The sequence below is a fragment of the Natator depressus genome, chromosome 3 (genome assembly GCF_965152275.1).
Source record: "Natator depressus isolate rNatDep1 chromosome 3, rNatDep2.hap1, whole genome shotgun sequence".
Taxonomy (NCBI): Eukaryota; Metazoa; Chordata; order Testudines; family Cheloniidae; genus Natator; species Natator depressus.
The window spans coordinates 199,815,246-199,837,471 of record NC_134236.1 but is presented as its reverse complement, the minus strand read 5'-3'; the positions used below and the strand labels follow the sequence as shown (position 1 = coordinate 199,837,471).

At 42.1% G+C, this 22,226-nt stretch overlaps 1 protein-coding gene across 4 annotated transcripts in view; it reads right to left on the bottom strand.

The window, feature by feature from the left end:
- PAK5 (p21 (RAC1) activated kinase 5) overlaps positions 1-22,226 on the bottom strand; it is a 187,053-nt gene that overhangs the window by 91,747 nt on the left and 73,080 nt on the right. The window contains exon 1 of one of the 4 annotated variants that reach the window (XM_074949663.1): positions 15,710-15,726. The exons of the other annotated variants lie outside the window; for them this stretch is intronic. The gene's annotated coding sequence lies outside the window, so the exon portion shown is untranslated. Of the gene's footprint in view, positions 1-15,709; positions 15,727-22,226 lie in introns of those variants that run through there. 4 annotated transcript variants of the gene reach the window in all.

Below are 22,226 nucleotides of genomic sequence, written 5' to 3'. Positions count from 1 at the left end.
CCAAGAGTGGGAAGTTTTTACATTGTCCCTCTAAGTACCCTTCCAGAGGACAGTAGTTCATGACAGATTGTGGCAGCCCGCAGTTAACAATACCCTATGCTGGGAGGACATTATAAGTACTTGTTTGTGGAAGGGCATAAAATAAAGAGCAAGCAAGAACAGACTTGGAGTCATGAGGTCATTGGCTTTGCCTAACTATATGGTGAGGCAGTAATCCAGGCAGGATGGCTCCTCCGAGAATCCGGGTATGTCCTTCCCCCATAGATCCCCTGCATTTGGGAGATCTCCACCCATGCTAGATCTGCAGAGGATCATTTCTAGGGAACCTCACCTAGTTTCCTGCTTCACTGGCCACTTAAAGGGCTTGTCTTCACTATGGGGGTAAGTCGACCTAAGTTACACTACTCCAACTACTCAAGACTGGTTAGTCTCTAAGGTGCCAAAAGTACTCCTTTCCTTTTTTACTCCAGCTACGTGAATACCGTAGCTGAAGTCAACGTAGCTTAGGTCAATTTACCCCGGTGTCTTCACTGTGTCGACTGGAGACGCTCTCCGGTCGACTTCCCTTACTCTTGGGGAGCTGGAGAACCGGGGTCAACCGGAGAGCGCTCTGCTGTCGACTTAGCAGGTTTTCACTAGATTGCAGCAGCGTCGATCTCCCTGTAGTGAAGACCAGCCTGTAGTAACCTACTTCAGGTGCCCCACTTATAAAATTCTCCTGGGAGCAATCAAATTTTAGGTGATTTCATGACGAAGACAGGGAATTGCCCTTTTAACAAACATGATAGCTCTTGTCCCAAGCCAAATTTATCTTTTCTCTGGAACTTCAGACAACTATGTAGTCAAACAAAGGACCCATTTCACATGACAGGCATGAACAATGTACATGTTGATCCTTTACTCTCCTGGGCAGAAATCTTTGCAATAGCAAAATGCTGCCTAATTCCCCTCCCCTGCCCAATTCTGATAATATAAATACATGTGGGTTAAAGCTGAGCTAACAAACCCACAGCTAGGAAGTAATTAATTAAGATGAAGGTAGACGGGTAAAAGGTAAAACACCAGGAGCTAATCAGTGACAAAAGCCATCTCCCCACTTTCTTAAAACAATCATGACGTGAACAATACCAAAGTACCTTTGCTTTTTGTCTAAAAACACCTTTAAAAGTAAAAGTGAAAATTCTGAATATTGGTAAAGATTAGGGCTGTCAAGTGATTAAAAAAATTAATCGCGATTAATCACACAATTAATTGCGCTGTTAAACAATAGAATACCATTTATTTAAATATTTTTGGACGTTTTCAAATATATTGATTTCAATTACAACAGAATACAAAGTGTACAGTGCTCACTTTATTTTTTGATTATAAACATTTGCACTGTAAAAACAATAGTTTTTCAATTCACCTAATACAAGTACTGTAACGCAATCTCTTTATCATGAAAGTTGAATTTACAAATGTAGATGTACAAAAAACTCTGCATTCAAAAATAAAACAATGTAAAACTTTAGAGCCTACAAGTCCAATCAGTCCTACTTCTTTGTTCAGCCAATTACTCAGACAAACAAGTTTGTTTACATTTGTAGAAGATAATGCTGCCCGCTTCTTGCTTACATCACTGAAAGTGAGAACAGGCATTCGCATGGCACTGTTGCAGCTAGTGTCACAAGGTATTTATATGCCAGATGCACTAAAGATTCATATGTCCCTTCATGCTTCAACCACCTTTCCAGGGGACACGCGTCCATGCTGATTATGGGTTCTGCTTGATAAGCATCCAAAGCTGTGTAGACCAACGCATGTTCATTTTCATCATCATGAGACAGATGCCACCAGCAGAAGGTTGATTTTCTTTTTTGGTGGTTTGGGTTCTGTGGTTTCTGCATCAGAGTGTTGCTCTTTTAAGACTTCTGAAAGCATGCTCTACCCCTCATCCCTCTCAGATTTTGGAAGGCACTTCAGATTCTTAAACCTTAGGTCAAGTGCTGTAGCTATCTTTAGAAATTTCACACTGCTATCTTCTTTGCATTTTTTTAAAATTTGCAGTGAAAGTGTTCTTAAAATGAACAACATGAGCTGGGTCATCATCCAAGACTGCTAGAACATGAAAATATGGCAGAATGAGGGTAAAACAGAGCAAGAGTCATGCAATTCTCCCCCAAGGAGTTCAGTCACAAATTTAATTAACGCATTATTTTTTTGAACAAGTGTCATCAGCTTGGAAGCATGTCCTCTGGAACGATGGCCGAAGCATGAAGAGGCATATAAATCTTTAACGCATCTGGCACATAAATATCTTGTGACACCAGCTAGAACAGTGCCATGTGAGTGCCTGTTTTCACTTTCAGGTTACATTGTAATTAAGAAGTGGGCAGCATTATCTCCCGTAAATGTAAACAAACTTATTTCTCTTAGCAATGGGCTGAACAAGTAGGACTGGGTGGACTTGTAGCCTCTAAAGTTTTACATTGTTTTGTTTTTGAGTGTAGTTATGTAACAAAAAACCCCTACATTTGTAAGCTGCACTTTCATGAGAAAGAGATTGCACTACAGTACTTGTATGAGGTGAACTGAAAAATACTATTTCTTTTGTTTATCATTTTTGCAGTGGAAATATTTGTAATCAAAAATATAAAGTGAGCACTGTACACTTTGTATTCTGCGTTGTAATCGAACTAGATATATTTGAAAATGTAGAAAAACATCCAAAATATTTAATAAATTTCAGTTAGTATTCTACTGATTAACAGACCAATTAATCGTGATTATTTTTTTTTAGTTAATCGCAATTAATCGACAGCCCTAGTAAAGATATAAACGAATCACTGCCGGACATTACCATTTGTGAGCTACAAAACTTTGGACCCCACCCTATAAATCCTTCCCCACTGGAAGTCAGTGGGATTATTTGTATGAGTAAAGATTCCTCATGCAAATGAAATTCTGCAGGATTTGTGTTTGTATAGCACTTAGCACAGTAGGGACTTGGTCTGTGATTGGGGATCCTAGATGTTGCTGTAATAATCAGGCCTTTTTTTAATATATAAGTGATCTTTATAGCTCAATCTCATTTTCTTGGTGCTAGTGATAAAGCTGAGAAAATAAAATAAAGACCCTGATCCTGTATCAGGGCCTGTGAATAATGTTTACCACCATGATTTTAAGTCAGATATATGTACACTGCACGCACGCACACACACACACACACGATGTAAGGGACTAATAGCCAGCAACATTCTGAAAGTTAAAGGTGGTGTTTAAAGATAGCGGAGGAGGTTATAAGAAGTTTCTGCACTGCTTCAGGGTGGTTATGTTACCAGAACTCAGCTTCAGCTCTGTTTACAGATCAGAAATAAGCAGAATTGTTACCAGTTAGTTTTGGGCCTAATCTAAAGTCTACTCAAATCCATGAGAGTTTTCTCATCCAGTTCAATGGATTTTGGATCAGGGCCATTGAGGGTCTTGTCTGAAGGCAGTGGCAAAATTCTCTTTAATTTGGAGTTCTGTACTTCGACCGTTGTGAAGGCTTCACAGTTCAGTCCCTGAGGGAGGGGGATAAGCAACTGGTGTGCTCGGTGGAGGCTCCATTAACCTCCTATCAATGAACATTCCTGGCACTTCTCCCCTTCACCCTGTCTCACAAAAGGAGGGGGAAGTCACAAGCTTCATACAACACTGGTAGGACCTTGATAGGTTAGACAGCTGTGTGATTACTGCCTGTTGTATCACTTGGCAGCTATTACTGCAGTGTTGCTCCCCATGCAGATCCTTATGGGGGAGTTTTGGCCAGTGGATCTGCACAGTCACAGACCAAGTGGCTTTGCCCTTGCTCCTCCCCTTGCTCCCACACGCAGGCCAGTTGTCTACCTTGCCGTGGACAGATCCTCACTACTACTCATAGGGTGACCAGTCAGCAAGTGTGAAAAATCGGGACTGGGGGTGTGTGTGGGGGTAAATAGGAGCCTATATAAGAAAAAGACCCTGAAATCAGGACTGTCTCTATACAATTTGGACATCTGGTCACCCTAACTACACCGCCTCTGTGGCCTGCCCCTTAAGATGCAACAATACACCAGTTCTACCCTTGCTTTCGAGACCTCGCATAGCCACACGAGTTCAGGCAGAACTGGCTCCCAACTGTTTAAAGAAGTGGAAAGCTAACACAGAGCCCTTCCTGACAAAGACGTTCTGCTGACCATTTAGTGCCAAGGCTGTCCCTAGCTATTCTGGGGCCCTACGCAGTCCCGCTGCAGGGCAGGCCTCTGAGGGGTGGGAGCAGGGGGGCTGGCTTGGGGGGCAGGAGGGAACCACCCCACAGCACTCACCAGCCGCGCGGCTGGGGCTGGGTTGCTGCACTTCCCGCCGCCAGTGAGTGCAGCCCCAGCCCTGCTGCAGAGCTTAGGGGAGTGGGGGCGGAGCAGGGGGGGGGGCCTGGGGAAGAACCGGGGCAGGGGCTGGAGCAGCATGCAGCTGCACAGAGCAATATCCTGGTGCCCTACACAGCTGCATATTTTGCGTATGGGTAAGGACGGCCCTATTTCGTGTAATCAGCTCCGCATAACTCAGCGGCTGAGTTCGTTACAGGCACATCACATGCTGTTAGCCTGCCAATGTCCACTAAATTAGTAAACCCAAATACAGTGGCCCTAGATTCTGCCTTCACTTACACCCGGTGCAACCCCACTGGACTTTTAAAGGTGTCCAGTAGCTGGTCTTAATTTTAGCAAGACTGGCAGCAGCTACATGCTCTTTTAAATTATGTCCAGCTTCTTCATGATGAAAGCAGCAATGAGCCCTGCATGGCTTTTCATGTGATTATACAAAGCATGCTGTACTTTATCATACCTACTCAAGTGCCTCTACTTTAGTAGTTCTAATAATACAGTTCATTGCCTTCAGCATACTTTTTCTCTTTAGTATGCATCAGCTGAAGGCTTTAGACCAAAGTAATATCTCCTCCCATGTGTTTATTAACTGCAGTCTGTACCGGAAAGGACCTGAATCACAGGCCACAGTAAAGCCCAGGGGCTCAGTTCTCCCACATAGGATAGGACAGAAGTAACTCAAATTGAAGTGAGTGGAAGTTACTCATTCTGCTTGGGGAGAGTCAGGTTCTGAATATTTAGGATCAGCCATTTAGGATGAAACTGTCAAGTCGACCTACCCTTTGTATAGTGTCATTTAAAACTCAGTCATTCAATATATTAACTCATTTGTTAGAGCCAAAACACAGACAATACGACAGTTACAAAGGAATGGAACAAGGGGTATTTGGTCCACAGTGGTAATTTGCTTCCTATACAGGAACTGATTTATTGGCCCATGCCTCCTTCATAACATTATGAAAAAAGCTCTTATCTATTGGACATGCAGGGGCAAAATTTTGCTCCTATTTACAATCCATGCAGCCCCAATGAGAGCAAAGTTAAGCCTCTACTGTAATACTGCTCTCTCTCATACTTCTCCTGCCACTTATCTTCAAGTCAGCAACAACTTCCGCTTCAGAGGCATTGCCGAGTGTGCTGCTCGTGCCCAAGGCGCTAATTCATCAGCAGCATTGATGTGAATGTTATCAGCTAGGTCATTCCAGTGACTCAATTGCTTTTAGAATGGCTGGATCCAACCCCCATTGGACTTCAGTGGGCGCCAGAGTTGGCCCCAGGACTTGATTGCTCTCACCTAGAGCCTCTGGAGGGGGGGGAAAAAAACAAAAAACTCTTTCCTTTTGTTGCTTTTAAAATGAAAACAATCCCCATTTGTATGTATTTGCTGTAATCACGTACCGAAACATATATACATGTAACAGGCTATTTAAAATGGATGTTCATACTTTAACTTTGTAATAATTATAGAAAACCTAGTAGAGAAAGCTTGAGGGGCTATTCTTTTGTAATAAGACTAGCTAAATGAAAAGGGTCATCAGTGAAATACTGTACCTGCTTAAGCATCTGGTTTACATAACTAGTGTTTGCACATGGCACTTTAAACATGTAAAAGTGCTAAGTATTATGTGGTAAGGATAATAAGCAATTGGACAATAAGAAAATTCAGAAAAACTGGAGTGCTCACTACATATATTGGATCCATTTTAGCACCACATGGCATTCTAAACATATGCCGGAGTTGTCACTCAATTAAAATTGGGAGGAGAAATTCTCACTGAGAATAAGCATTTGTAAAAACTATCACATGACATGATTGTTCTCAGCTTCCTCTGTTTGCTGCCAGTACCTCCAATCTTGAAAAGGAAAATCAAGTCTCAGCAATTTTATTCCCTTACTCAACCCATTGTAAACCCTAACAAAGGCGGACTTGCAGGCTGTTTGTTGTGAACTGGTAGTACAAATTCAAAGTTTAAAAAAAAAAAAAAGGAGAGCATTAAGATTGATATTTCTAATTTGGAAGCCCAAAGAGCAAGTGTCTGTAAATAACGTCTTCCTTAATTACGAATATATGTATTGTTTTGTGTTAAATAATGGTACATTCAGAGACGAAGTATTCAGTATGCAACAAACTATTTTTATGTCAAATCAATTAGCAGCTATTTTCTCATTTAGAGAGACAAAGTTACATTACATACAAATGATCAGAACGCCAGTATTTGAAATGGTTGACTAAACTGCTACAGGAAACAAGATATTTTCTCTTTAGCTTGATGATAGTAAATGTAATAGAAGCCAATGGAAAGCTGAGGCAAATGCTCTGCACACTTGGTAATTAGAGCAAAGAATTGGATCGCAGGGAAAAAATCCCAAACAAACAATGATCTTTGACACCCTGTTGGAGTCAAACTTAAACTCTCCAGTTTTTAAGGGAACATAATAGTATCTACTTTCTTTGTGTCCATTTCACAGGAGCAAAAGAGAGTCAAGAAGCCATGCAGATGTTCTACTCTGCACGTTCTACCATCTTCCTGCCCAAGTCTCTCTATTTATCCAAGGTGATTGAGTCTCATGGCTTCTACCACCAGTTTGCCACCTTAGATCTCCCCATAAGAACTACTTCAGCCCCTGCCCTTCTCTTTAGCTTGAAGTCAGTGAAAACCTAAGCAAGATGACATCAATTTCCCACTCCTCTTACTACTGCCTGTCACTTTTTCCACCTTCCCAGTCTTGCAGGGACCGAACTCTCACCTAGTCTCTACTTCTAATCCCTCTACCACACCCCTTGACCATAGGCCCCTGCATCCTCAGATACCAGAATCTTTGATCCCACCTGTCCCTCCAATTATTGCCCCATCTCCTTTCACCTCTTACCACACTGAATGGGCCACTAAGCACTAAGCTCCTCTTATCTCCTTCCTGGATCCTCTCATCTGGCTTGTGCTCCCACCACTCCACTGAAGCTGCTCTTAACAGCAGAAAGAAACTCTTCCTGGCTACAGCTCTGTACCACACTTCATCTGCCTCATCCTCACTTTTTTCCCCTCTGACATCTCGTCTTCTCCTTGTCTTTCAAGGTACCACCTTCCTAGTTCTCAGATCTCTGTCCACTTTCAGTGTCTCCTCCTCCCTTTGAGCACTTTCTCTTCTCCCTCTTTCTCTGGGATGATCTCGCCTGAGCTCCTTTGGGGCAAGGTCTGCCATTTGCTATACATGTGTATAGTGACATGTACGATGCGCCCCTAACCTGGTTGAGGTAGTAGGGCAGACAGCGATTGATCCAACGCACCATGCAAGTGGTATGAATGGGGCTGTTACTAACATAGTCCATTCATTAGGGCAGCAGCTATAAAGATGGGGAGATGGGTTGCAGGCTCACTTCTTGCCCGAAGTTGCTGGATGGATTTTGCCATCTTATTCCCCGCCCCTCACGTTAGCTGTATAGAGCCCAATTACTCAGGCTTGATGTGAGCTGAGTGAATGTTACCTTTCATGAATTAAGATCTTCCATGTGGGATCACGTGCCATTGTATTTATCTCAGTTTCTTTTTTTTGCCATTAGATAATTTAACCCAGTGTTTCCCAGAGTATGGGGTGGGTCTCCTTGGGGAGCAGGCCTGAAGGATTAACCTAGTGGACACTACAAACAAGCCTCAATTGTTCTCCAGAGTCTCAGCTTTTATTAAGGAGAGTCTCAAGCTGTTATGGTCACAAAGAAAATCTTCAAAATCTGAAGGCAATGTAACTGCTGCAGATAATCCTTCCGAATCTGCTGGGAGCTTGAAATACCGAGAGCTTGAAATGTTAGCTCTGTGGTTTGAACTTCCCCATTCATTTCACTGGATTTCTCAGATGCCAGTGATACTTTAAGTCAGTGCTGTTAGCTACATGCTTTGCTGGGTGATGAAATGAGAGGAAAGGAAGTTTCATATTATGATGAGCTATGCCAGCATTTCCCAGACCAAGCAAGTGTGAATGCCTGGAGGATGACTTGCTGGGGAGTGTGAAAGGTATATAGGCCTTTTCTGACAGATGGCAGGGTTTCAAGGGAAGTGCAATTGATTTTCATTTCTCTGCAGGCTCAGCTTTCAAAAAAGTTTCTCTCAAACTGGCTTAACCAATGGTTGTAGGAAGGTGGTGTCTCAGTATACTATTCCTACCATTGAATAGGTTTTAAATGCTTTTAATCCCCATCCACAGTTTTCCAGGAAAGATTAACAGAACCTTGGACTCCCGAAAGTTAATATGATGGTTCTCAGGATACCCGGGACTGAGAATCACCTTGGTTCTCTCCTCTCTTTCCAGTGAGAAGTCTTGTCTGTGCTTAGCTAGCTGTCAGCTCCCTGATGCCACCAGCCCGTCAGCCACTCAGAGCCCAAAGGGGAGTGCTTGGAGGCCTTACTTTGCCTTGCAGTTAAACAATAGGTGCACCCCAGTCCAAGTCCTTGTGAAGCATTCCCCTGTGAGCTCCAGCCCCTGACACTGGCTACTCAAACATCCTATTTGCTGTCTCAAAAGGAGTAGTGTACACATCAGCCTGTAAGATTCAGCTCAGGACCAGCATTTTGCCTAACACAGCCCTGAGATATATTTATTGTGAACACAAGAGTAAGTTTGTTATCAAAGACTCGAGATTCATGAGATAGTAAAGAAGGCTATTGGAAACAGATGGGTACCTATAAAGCAATCATAACACTTTCTAGAAACTAAACTTAGTTAGGCCTGTTAACCTTCTGGCTAGAGATGTTTCTCTCACTCAAAGCTTTCCTCAGAGTTTTCAACCAAGGTTGGCTGAGATCCAGTTATCATTAAAGAACCATTTGCTTCTTAGCTGCAGGATTATGGGGTGTTTGCTTTGCTTTATATATTATACCCCTAAAGTTCATTGCCTTTGTACACAGCCAGGACTTGTTTTTTTCCTTTGTGCTGCTTCCTGGATGAATTTACATCTTCGTAAGTAAATGAGCATCCATTGTGTTGGCTTACAAATGCTCAAGTTTACAAGCAGACAGATTAAGTGAACATACATCTCATCTGACAAAAACACCTGTTTTACAACTCTGCTGGTGACGGATACCTTCAATGTTTCCTCATATGTGTGTGTTTTACACACAAACCCCTCCTCACATTGTATCTATACACACATTTCACTCTGTCAAAGACCGGTGACACACTGGGAGTTTTCATTTGAAACCTCACATAATGTTCTTTGGTGAACGAAAATGTGTTACAGACTCAAGATTTTAAATTAAAAAATTGGTTAAGCGTAGCAAATGCTTCTAATTGCAAGCAACAAAGAGACAGAGGTTGGTTTGCTCTCAACTCAGAAAGAAGTACATGAGAATGCAATTGGAATGGAGTTTACTGAGATGAATCAATGTATGTGATTCATAAAGTTACTGAATTATTTGAATGCAATGTTCTGTACAGATTAATGTAACCATACTGAAATTTTTGGCACAAGTTCAGAAGATATAAGCAGGCTTGTTCTAGCTCTCTGGACTCTTCAGTCACAGCATAAGCAGATGGTCGTAGAGGAACCATTTCCATTTATTTTCCTCAAATCAGAAGCCTTCCATTTCTCAAATCATCATCATGTCACTCCATTTTGTCTGCAGGTCCTCATTGTTTAATGGTACAGCTGTGATGTGAATACATTGCCCTTTTTTCTTAGTCACTACCAGTCATTTAGTTCAGTATATTTATTCCCCCAGCCTTTCTAAATAATTGTTTTAAATGTTTGTTCTTTTGTCCCACCATAACTCACCTCCTGGTTTACAACCACAATACAATGGCCATGCCAACCACATACTGTGCTTTCCATCTGCTTTCCACTAATGCTTTTCCTGTTAGCCCGATGTTTATCTACACAGTGGTCTGCTAAGTGATCTTCAAGGTAAAGTTTTCTGTATATTATGGCTACTCTCACTAGCCTAGTGAGTCAGAAAAATTGGAAGTGGTATCATTTAGCACCATACCTCTACATCTATTGGGTTACTAAACAGACACCAGGCTTTTATCCCCCTAACCCAAGGGGAAGGGTTTGCTAGGCTATGCTCAGGAAATGTTTCAGAGAACAATACAACAACAAGTGAGAAATGAACACGGTGTAGATACTGTGCAACTAGAATGGTGTACAGGAGCGTGAACACTGATAAATATTTATTGGCAGTAATGCCCGCTATGTACTAGGCCTGGGTAGTCTCTGCTCAAAAGGAGCTCATGACCTAGAGACAGAGGTCAAGGAACGGGGAACAACAATAGATTTGTATATAATTTACTAACATGATTCACGACAAGCAGCACAGCAGATGTTAGGGCCTCTCTCGTGACCATATTTTATGTCCTTAAGACTAAGGATGAGCTCAGGAGTCACTATCTCTGACAGGTTGGGTGGAAGGAGGTACAGAGGCAATTGTCTGACAGAGAGGTGGACTGGCGAAGCAGAGGGGACAAACGCAGCACAAAGCTTGGCAAGGGAGAATATGCAAGGAGGGACATTACCTAAAGTTTTGAAGGTGATGGTAAGAAGCCACAATTGATACAATATCAGATGAGAAGCCAATGGAGGGATTCATGAAGGGGAGTGATGTGATCAGACAGACACGCAAGGAAGAGATGAGTAGCAGCAGCAGCATTTTGCTTAGACTGTTGCGTGTGGCACCAGGGCTTTGGAGCGGAGTCTGGAGCTGGAGTGTGGAGCAGCTCCGGAGCAGTGGAGCTGCAGGTTTTTGCCTAGAGCTGGAGCGCGGAGCAGCGGAGCTGCAGGTTTTTGCCTGGAGCTGGAGCGGAGCCGGGGCACAGCTCCAAAGCCCTGTGTGGAACAAGATTAGTTTACCCCGTCAGGTCATGTATCTACTCCCTCAGCTTCCCCTTCTTAGCTTCCTGTAGGTGGGCTTTCACATTCAACAAAGTTCAAGCAACACCCCTGCTCAGAGTCTGGTTTACTGGACACACAATAAGTACAAGTAGTTCCTCCTCTAGGTCACAACACATCTGTCATTTATGCTCCTTTGCATTTAGTCCTCTCTCTTTACTTCTCCCCTTGAAGCATGGCCTCAGACCCTTTAAGTCTCTATAGTCCATCAGCCCTCTGCCACACAAGGACCTACCTGGCCCACATGGAGAACCCCACATACGGCTTTGCTGTTCACAAGATCTAACTCTGCAACTGGCTTCCCAGGGATCAGAAACAAAGCACTGACTGGATGGTGTTCACCGTGTGGATTCATCGGTGTCAGTACATAGCTGGTTGCTTTCAGTAGAGATCTTTCACTCGCCTGTAGTGAGTGTCTTTCTTGAAAGTGAAGATCTACTCCCAAAAGGGAGCCCATGGAAATGGCAGTATTCTTGTGTCTCAACAAGTTCCAGATCAAGTATGTTTAGCTTACAAATCGAAATATGTATTTCTTAATTGCTAGCCCTGCTGCCTATTAATTTCATTTGGGGACCCCTAGTTCTTGTGTTATGAGAAGGAGACCTCTATCATATGCCCGCTTAGTCATCTCTTTTCCGAGCTGAAAAGTCCCAATCTTATTAATCTCTCCTCATATGGAAGCTGTTCCATACGCCTAATCATTTTTGTTACCATTTCTTGAACCTTTTCCAATCAATCTTTTTGAGATAGGGTGACCATATCTGCACGTAATATTCAAGCTACAGGTGTACCATGGATTTATATAGAGGCATTATTATATTTTCTGTGTTCTCTATCCCTTTCTTAATGATTCCCAACATTTGTAGCTTTTTTGACTGCTGCTGCACATTGAGTGGATGTTTTCCTAGAACTATCCACAATGATTCCAAGATCTTTCTTGAGTGGTAACAGCTAATTTAGATCCCATCATTTTATATGTATAGTTGGAATTATGACAGGTTTCAGAGTAGCAGCCCTCTTAGTCTGTATTCGCAAAAAGAAAAGGAGTACTTGTGGCACCTTGGAGACTAACCAATTTATTTGAGCATAAGCTTTCGTGAGCTACAGCTCACTTCATCGCATCCGATGAAGTGAGCTGTAACTCACGAAAGCTTATGCTCAAATAAACTGGTTAGTCTCTAAGGTGCCACAAGTACTCCTTCTCTAGTTGGAATTATATTTTCCAATGTGCATTACTTTGCATTAATCAACATGAAATTTCATCTGCCATTTGTGCGCAGTCACCCAGTTTTGTGAGATCCCTTTGTAACTCTTCAGTCTGCATTGGACTCAACTATCTGAGTAATTTTGTACCTGCAAATTTTGCCACCTCAGTGTTTACCCCTTTTCTCCAGATCAGTGTCCATCTTCTATGGGCGTCCAATTTTAAGCTCAGCTAGGACTAGTTTGATGCACAGATCACTTCACAGTAGCAGCTCTGAAAAGAGTACTCTGCGGCAGTGTGGACTTTCAGTTCTTATTAGGCTGTCAGTGGTCTAGGATCTGGCTAGTTAAGCTGCTCTCCCTCCCCCAACCCATTGTGCAGTACTACTACAGTTGCAAGAGGGGTGCTCAAACTCATCATAACAGCGCAGCCAATAGAGCGATGAGGGGCAGCCAGGTGTGGAGATGAACTAAGCCCTGATCCTGCAAACAGTTATGCATGTGCTTGAAGAAGTTAATGAGGTAGTCACATGCTTAAAGATAAGTGTTTGCAGGATCAAGGCCTGATTTCCTTATTGGAGATAAACAGTGGCTTGATTCAGATTCTGTTTACCTGGACAATTAGTTATCTTTTTCTTGTTCTTTCTCCTGGATGCTGTGTATTTTAAATATTTGCAAATTACTATTGGTAGAACTGCTTTAAAGCATGCAAAATAAAGTTAGTTTAAATCAGAATTCATATGCTCTGAAAATATTTTTATTGTGATAAACTCAGCCAGATGCGCATTTCAATGGCACTCATTTTTAGAGGTGACATATTGCTTTAGAAACATGTATCCATGCATCATTTATAATTCATACAATGCAGCCCCTCAAAATGCTAATACAAATTCACCATGATTACCTGAAATGTGAAGTGGCAGTTCACTATGTTCACATATGAGGTAAACTAAAGAGTTACAGATTGTGTCATCTGATTTAATGCACAGGGAAGAAAAAGGCAATATGGGCAAGTCCCTCTAACATAAACCTCCTCCCAGCTATCTGAAACATATGACATTTGCTTCCCATTATTAATCTGCCCCCTCATCTAGGTATAAAAATTCATCCTCCATTTCTGCTCCATTTCTTCTATGCTCATCACGACCTGAATGAGATTTTGTAGCAGGTTTTCACTGTGAGAGTGGAATGTACTTCAACTTTCAGGTACTAGGACTACAGTATGGCTGCAAGGAGATTATTTGAATTTCAAATATAAGTACATTTCATGCACTTCAAGAATAACCACATATGGTAATTTTTTGTGTATTAAAACTGGGCAAAAAATTCAAAACTTTTTCCACAAATATTTGTGCACATAAAGTGATCTGTTTACACTTCCGTGTTTACTTTCGCTGAATATTTTCAGAAGTGCATTTACTAGCAAGAATGTCTGATGAAGCAGTGAATATTAAGCAATGTGGAAAATGAATTCTGAATTTGTTTGCATTAGATTTCCAATGGCAATACTCTTAAAAAGTCTGGTTCACCCAGAGTCACAAATCCCACAATGTGTGAGCTCCTTACTACTTCATGACTGCAAGAAGCTGACCAAGCTACTTCCAACACCACTATGCTTGCAACTCTACTGTTCACCCCTTTTTCATTGAAACTAAACTGTTTATAAAACATTTCAGCTTTGGGTCAAACATTAGCTAAATTGAACTTTTTGAATATATCCACTGTGCTTTGCTTTTGAAATCAAGATACATGGATTCCCCCACCACCACCCATGTATTATGGGACAGTAGCTCAGACTGAGCCACAAGACACTCAGTTCTCTCTTGGAAGTAGCAGGGAAATGGCAGCACTTGCTGATATACATGAGAAGAGTTCACAGACTCTTCTATATCTAAGGCATTAGAACTAGTCACGGCACATCTTAAGTTTTGTGATTCAATACTCATCTGAGCAAAACTCTACCACTAGAATATTTGTATAAGTGATCCAAAGATAAAACTAAGAAACAGAGCCCCAGATACAAGCAAGTCTCTCATTTGTTTTTTAAAAAGCAGCTATTAAAAGGAACTGTTCTACTCCAGTCCAGTAATAAACTATTACTTGTGAATACATTTGGACAACTGTGTCAAATTCATGGCCAACTAGAAGTTCATGGTAGTCACTATGCTGCATGCCAGGACCGCTCAGTTTCATGACAGCAGCCAGGAGAGTTCTCAGATCTTTGTGCTCCGAAAGCGAATGCCCCTACCACTTAAGCTAAAGGAGGATCCAGTGCAGCCCAAGGACACACAGTTGAGTGGTTGCAATGTAACTCACATGCGCAGTGGTGCTAATACACAAGCCACTGCCAGTTCTTTACCTAAGGAAGAGACAGCAATCGTTCTGAACAGGAATATTTTACTACTGCAACTGAAGACTCTTGTTCATACTGTAGCTTGTCTATTTGCATAGATTTTATAGGAGTTATAAAGTTAGAGAGAGTTTTGCCGTATAACAATACACTGACAGCTGTGGCATTACAGAACCATAGTGTCTGACAGAGTGCCAAGTAGACAAACTATAAAACAGAACATCTCAGTCAACTAAGAAGAGTCAGCCAAACTACAAGGCTTATAACATTGTGTTCCTTTGCTAAAAATCCAATAAACCTGATTTCCTAGCATCAGACCAGTCAAATGTTTATGTTTAGTCCTTTTCTCTTTCACACACAGTTTCAGAACAGGGAGGAGAAAGGGTACAGGAAGCAGCATTCCAGTCTTAGTTCAATGTTAGGATAATCATTTAAAGCTTAAAAGATTAAATAACATTCTCCATATAGCATTTTACCACACCATAAACATTCAGTACACAAACTTCTTGCTAGAATTCACATGAGGAGCTCTGCTGCTGTTTTGGTCTGCACTCTTGTAGTTTACGGCAGAGAAGATCTCCTTTTGAACTATAACAACAGTTTAATTCTTTTTAAAAAATAATCCAGGAGTTGGATAAGGTTTTCTAATAAATGAAACATTCTTAATCAACACTAAAGTCTCCCCCTGGAAAAAAGACTGCAGTTTTCAACTGCTTTAGAAGGCTCATGCTGTTCAATTTGCAATTTAGACCTTCCTTAAAACAGGTTTAGCAAACTTGATGTAATTTGCCACAGAAATATTCCTCCCCCCCTGAATTTATATCAGTTAAACATCAGGCACCCCATGCTTTATTTAAAATTGGCAGTATAATATTTTCAGGTTTTGGCACTTACCGTGAATGTGATGAGTGGTTAAAGTTAAAAAACCTAGTTTCATGACAGTATAAGCAAGTTTTCACAGTGTTTTAAATAATGAAGATGAATTCATCTTGTTTCAATTTAGTAAAGTCAGAGAGGTCCTCTGCAAGCATTGCTTTATGCTCAGAAACCAACATTAAGCTGACACATAAAACCCGTTTTTATTTTCTCTGCTGGGTGTGCTCATGCAGAGTCTGGTAACTCCCAGTGAACATTCACACAAAAACTGCACACTCCAGCAACTATGGAGTGGACAAAATAAGCAACTGTCTTTTCCACTTAGCACTCAGCAGTGAGCTGCAATAGATGGCTGAACTATTATTGTGGTCAGTTGGCTTACAGAAGTAGGATTTGTATGCAGTGTTATTGTGGCCATGTTGGTTCCAGGATATTAGAGAGAAGAGAGGTGGGGGTGTGAGGTAGTATCTTTTATTGAACCAACTTCTGTTGGCGAGAGAGACAAGCTTCTGAGCTACATAGAGCTCTTCTTCGGGTCACATCCTCAGAGCCCTGTGTATACATCAATGATGCCACTGGAGAGCGTTTGTCACTCAGCAACAGAAATTGGTCCAATAAAAGATATTACCTCACACACCTTGTCTCTCTAGAGGTAGGACCTGACTACCATTTACAGTATCATGACTCATAGGGGTCCAGGGAGAAAGAGTTAGGACTGGTTAGCTTAACACTCTTCCCCTTCCCCAGTCTCCTATGAAATGTATAAGAATTGCACAGCTCCGGCATGAGGCAGTAACCCTTCATTTATAGTATCATAATTCAATCAGAACAGAGGAGCAAGCCTCAGTGGACAAAAAGAAGCAGGTCATTTCCCTGCTGAGAGCACATATTTCATCCTAGTTTTGTCTGGCTGCCTGACAGTGCAACTGCGAACAATATTAACTCTATACAGCGATCACTTTGCTGGGAACACTTAAAACTGTTTACAAACTATTTTCCAACATTAATATGGCAAAACATTGTGGAGCTCCTTAAGAGCCATAGCAGGCTGGGTATTTATTCCAACACTCATCTAACATTAGAAGGAGAAAGAGGAGACGAAGGCTTGATTTCAAAGGCATTCTATAAAAAGAAACTCTGTGGCACTCCTTCTGGCTTCTTCACAGAAGATCTCAGCCATGACAAATGGCATAGCTGGGTGGCAATCAGCACAGACAAGCAGAAAACAGATTTACTCTAAATTAATCTATTGCCTCACCAAAGCTGTATCTGACTTAATTCTAGAGCTTAAAAAAATCCTCTTCAAAAGTCTGATCCCACAAAACACGAATATTTACCAGACCTCACAAAATCAACTGAAGGGTTACTAGCACTTTTGGGTGCCAGGTGTTCAACTTTTAATACCCCAGCTTGATTTTCAGAGGCGCCAAACACCTCCAGCTCCCAGACTAGACAAGCAGGAAGTGTAGCAGCTCAGCATCGATGGACATCAGGCCTGTATCTTACATTTTGGTGCCCTAGAAGTGAGGCAGCCAAAATGAGAGGCCACTTTTGAAAACTTTGGCTTAACAGCTCCATTTTGCTCATACGGGAAGTCAATGGGAGTTTTGCCATTGATCAAGATCTGGATCAAACCCTAATAATATTTACTTTAATGAAACACCAGTTATCTTTCTAACTTTTGAAAGGATTGGCAGATCTACCCAGTGTAGGTTATAACTAATAGTGGAAAATGAAAACATAATACTCTATTTTAAAGACATTATAATTAATGTTATATAATAAAGTTCAACTGCATAAATTACTTAACATAATTAAAGTTCAACACCCTGTGGGAAAATGAAAGGTATAAAAACCTACTGTGAAGAAAAGAGGAAGCTAGTTAAAGAGGGGCTAAAGTCAATAAGAAAGACATTAAAATTGTTAGACTTGGCCTGGATACTATTTAAGGAAACAGTCTCAGACAGCAGCCATACCACCCAACAAAAGGGGGAAACAAGGTCTGATGCTGTATGATTGAAATATGACCTTTATATCAATGATGCCACTGTTAGATAATTGCAACAAAACTTGTACAAAAGTAGGTGTCAATGGAAGAGTTATGATTTGCTAAGTATTGTTATCCTGTTTATATGCATGTATCTGAAGTTATGAATATTGGCTATATACCTGTGTCATCATTGTGTTTGTTCCTGGGGTAACGCCCACCAATTAAAATCTACAATGAATCAGGCAGCTTTGTGTTGATGGCCCACTAAAGACAATTAACTCTCACGAGGGGCCATAGATAGGGGACACTGCACAGGACTGACTAAGCCACCTGGCATCGCTGTCCCGCCCCGGGGCTGACCGCCCATGTGGCCTCTGAACATTCCTCTATGCTCCTCAGGGGGCGCACTCCACTCTTTTGGTTTTTTTGGCAAAACTGGGCATTTGTTCCATTTGCTCTCGTCAGCTGATCATCAGTTGACAAGAGCAAATGAGACAAATGCCCAGTTTTGCCAAAAAAGTCAGAACATCTGGAACAGGGCTTAAAAAGGGGATTGTCCTGGCCAAAACGGGACATACGACCACCCTAGCTATAACCCCCCCCCACCACTCATCCCACTCAGCAAGCCTTCCTGTGGACCTCCCAGCCAGTATATGGTAATGGCTGCCCCGTGAGTCAGCAAGCCATGTAAGGGCATGTGACTTGCCCACGTGAACCTGGACTGCATCTTGTGCCAGTAATTTTCCCAAAAACTGTGCTGTGGGCTTCGTTTTGGGATAGTACAATTCCAAGCACCTGGCAAAGGATACAGAAGACCCATGAATCATCTCCATTTTGCCTCTTTCCTGCTCTGATTCTCTGCAACTAAAAAGGAATGTTCTAATCTATGGACCTTCCAATCTTTTTGAAGTTATCAGAGACTTTACAAGCCATTAGTTCCATCACTGCGACAAGCCTGAGATGAGAACTTTGCAATGATTGTATGTATATGATCTATTAACCATTTTGTCAACTATCAGGGAGTAACCGTGTTAGTCTGAATTATTTGGGCATAAGCTTTCATCAGTAAAAAACCGCTTCTTCAGGTGCATTTTGACTCTCTTCTTTTCCTTACGAATAAACCATTAGATTTTAGTTACTAAAGGATTGGCAACAGCATGATTATTGGGTAGGGTCTGAGTTATTAGCCACATAGCCAGAGCAATACATCTCCTGAGATCAGAAGAACCCTTTGTTTGATGAAATTGGTTTTCAACGGCAACTCATCATAAATTCTAGGGTCTGGGTGGTGAGCCAAGGGCTGGAGTGTGGCATGCCTAAGGAGACTGCATTTAAGACTTTCTGGTGAGACAGAAGTTCACTTTTGTTACTGGCTTGGTATATGTAATGATAGAATAACTACCAGTTTGGGGTGTGTCTACCCCCTATTTCTCAGGGTTTTGCCCTGAAACTGGTATTCTCAGCTGTGACCCACTGAGGCACAGCAATTGACGGCAATAAGAAAACCAACATGGCTCAAGAGGTTTTTCCAAGCCAGATGATTCATCGAAATTTAGAAGTTTCGGGTTTTTTTAAACTTGGCCTCACTAAGACTGGAGCATAAGTTTCAGCCCGTCACATGTAAGAATGCCGTTAGAAGGGCTGGGACAAACTCAAAGAGTAAATAGCTGGAGGTATAAAAACGAAGTGACAAGAAATTAAGTATAAATAGCAGCCTGAGAAAATAGATTGATCTAGGGGACAGCCAGGAGGTAAACAGAGCAATTAAGGAAGATAACAATGCTGAAAAAATCAAATGTCTTTATATCAGTCTTCACTATAAACGTTAGCAATATCACTAACCCAGATCTACTCCTTTCTGGTAATAGAGATGAGGTACTATAAGAGATTGAGGTGTCAGAAGAAAGTGTTCTAAAGAATAAAAATGAGATGAATAAGAAAGCAACCAGTCACCAGGACTAGCTGGTATAAACCAGAAGTTCTGAGGAATAAAATGACTCAGCTGCTAGCAAAAACTCCCAAGTAGCACTTAGGAGAATTCCAGAAGCGGGTGAAGGCATCTGTGACATGGCAGCACTACTTCCAGCCTGACAGGCATACACTACCTCACCCAGTCTCCTTTAAATAGGTGTATTGTCTAAACACAGGACAACATGAAAACCAACCAACCACCCACCCACAGTCCCTCAGCTCACCTTTTGTCCTGGGGTTTCACAACTTCCCTTTGTAGGGGCCTCTGGGAATCCTGCTTCTTATGCCTTCCCACTCACAGCAAAGTCTATTGCTCATCTAGGACAACCTTCCTAGGCACAGACCACAGGCTTTATCTCCCCTCCTCTGTGATCCCTCTTCCTTAGGCTCAGCCTATCCCAATCATTCCTCTGACAGGCCTTTATAGCCCCAGGTGCAGCCCATACCCTCTTAATTAGCCCAACTGGCAGCACCTGTCTGGCACAGGGGAACTGGACCTGTTTGAATCACAGGAGCCAGCCCGTCCGTGGCAGTAACGTAACAGAATGGAGATGTAACCAAGTGCAGCTGCTCCAGCATTAGACTGAGAGGGAACTATTGCTAGTATACAGAGGCCGTGCATAAGCTGCAAAAAGAACTGGGGACCTTTCAGAGACGGTGGGTTCCTTAACTCTGCTACAGAGGTATTATAGAAGTGAGGTGGGCAGTTAGGTGACAGAGCACCCCCAATATCTTGAGGTGAAAGAAACTTCACATACTAGGAAAGATAGTAAGAAGGTTCAGTTCATTGGTACAGTAGAAATTTGTTCTGATTTTTAATGCTGTATTCCGTTTCTTTCTGGATAGTTTAATTCTTCTCCTGCAAGACAGCAGATGACGGTAATGATGATTCAAAGCTCACTGAAGTAAATGGAAAGACTCTATTTGAGTCTAGGTTTGAGACTAGGTCCTAAAACTTGAGGTTAAAATAATGGATAGTCATTAATTAATGCTCAGATGTGTCTCTATTCTGTATTTTACATTTGAAAATTATGATAAACCCATGCCCCATGTTACTGTTGCAAAATCCCACAGAGGAAAATTTAAAAATTTCATCCCATCAAATTAAATTGTTCAAGTTCATGAAATATATAGCAAGCTGGTTTGTTTAATCACCAGTGCTAGATCTTTGTTTTTCTGCTCATTCTCATTAAGATGATGTTGGGATGAAGAGTCTCATTAATCATCAGATTATTTTAATGGTTAGTGTAAACAAAGCAGAAAAGTAGCCACTTGAGTTCTCCAGACAGAGAATGTTTTTGATTTCATTAATAAGGAAATGGTGGCTGAACTTGTCACATGAAATTGGTGCGGTGATTGCTATAGCATCAAAACGTGCCTGGTAGTCCTGATTGCAGATGGTCCTGCACAGGCTTGTGTAGCATGGTAGAAAGAATGCAGAAGGTTTCCGCATTGTGCTAAATGTGCTCAGCCCAGACACACTCCTAACCCGCCTCCCTCTGCTTCCCAGGCTTGTGCCTTTATCATCATTATTTCTGTTAGCTCGGCATTTCTGTGCCTGGACACTCTTTACAGAACTAATTGTACACAAATAATAGCCACAAATGAGTAAAGTTCTCCCAGCGTAGGTTTCTGGGTCCTACTCCAGAGAAGTTAGGAGACGCCACCTAATTTTCATGAAAATACCTGCCCAAAGAGAGGAGTTGCAGTATCCCACTGCTAGACTGCTCCCATGGCTGGTTAGCGAGCCCTTTCAGAGGACATATCTACATAGCAGCTGAGTGGTGTAATTCCCAGCTGAGGGAGACATCTATGTGCTAGCTCTGCTCAAGCTAGCATGCTAAGCATAGCAGCATGGCTGTGGTGGTAAAGGTAGCAACTCAGATAGCTGCCCAAGTACAATCCCACCAGATCTGTGGGTACATACTTGGGCAGCTGCCTCCCATGCTGCTGTGGCCGCATGGATATTTTTAGGTTCTAGCTTGAGCATATCTAGCATGTGTACGTCTACCCAAGCTGGGAATTACACCTCCCAGCTGCTGTGTAGACATGCCCCTAAGAGAGGGCTGTAAACTTACTGACTCTGTAAGTCCCAAGAGCAGACCTTCATATTCCATCCACCGTTTCAGCAGGCAGTCTGGAGAGCTTTGAGCTGTGCTTGGGGTAAATGATGATTAGCCCATGATAGGCATCTGGTTACTCTGCTTTCAGTGTCCACTCCCAAGCTGAAGATTGAGCCCAGAGCGTGCCCGGGTGTATGGACTCTCCTTCATGCATAAAATGAGAGAGGGAGGTGGGGTGAACCTCCTTGCATCTCCTCCTTGCCTCCAAACTCAAGCAAACAGTGGCCAGTGTTGGCCAACTATGTTACCGTTGCCCAGCTGCATGCTTGAGCCAGCCAGTGGTAAGCAGGACAGAAAGTAGCCCTGCTAAATGTTCACGTGTGTATCTTTGCATTGCACAACGTTCATCATTTTTGGCTGATGCAGGATTTGGCTCATCACGTCTCACAATAACAGTGTTGGAATTCTTGATGGTACAAATGTTTATATGCATGCACTTTTTCCATATTAA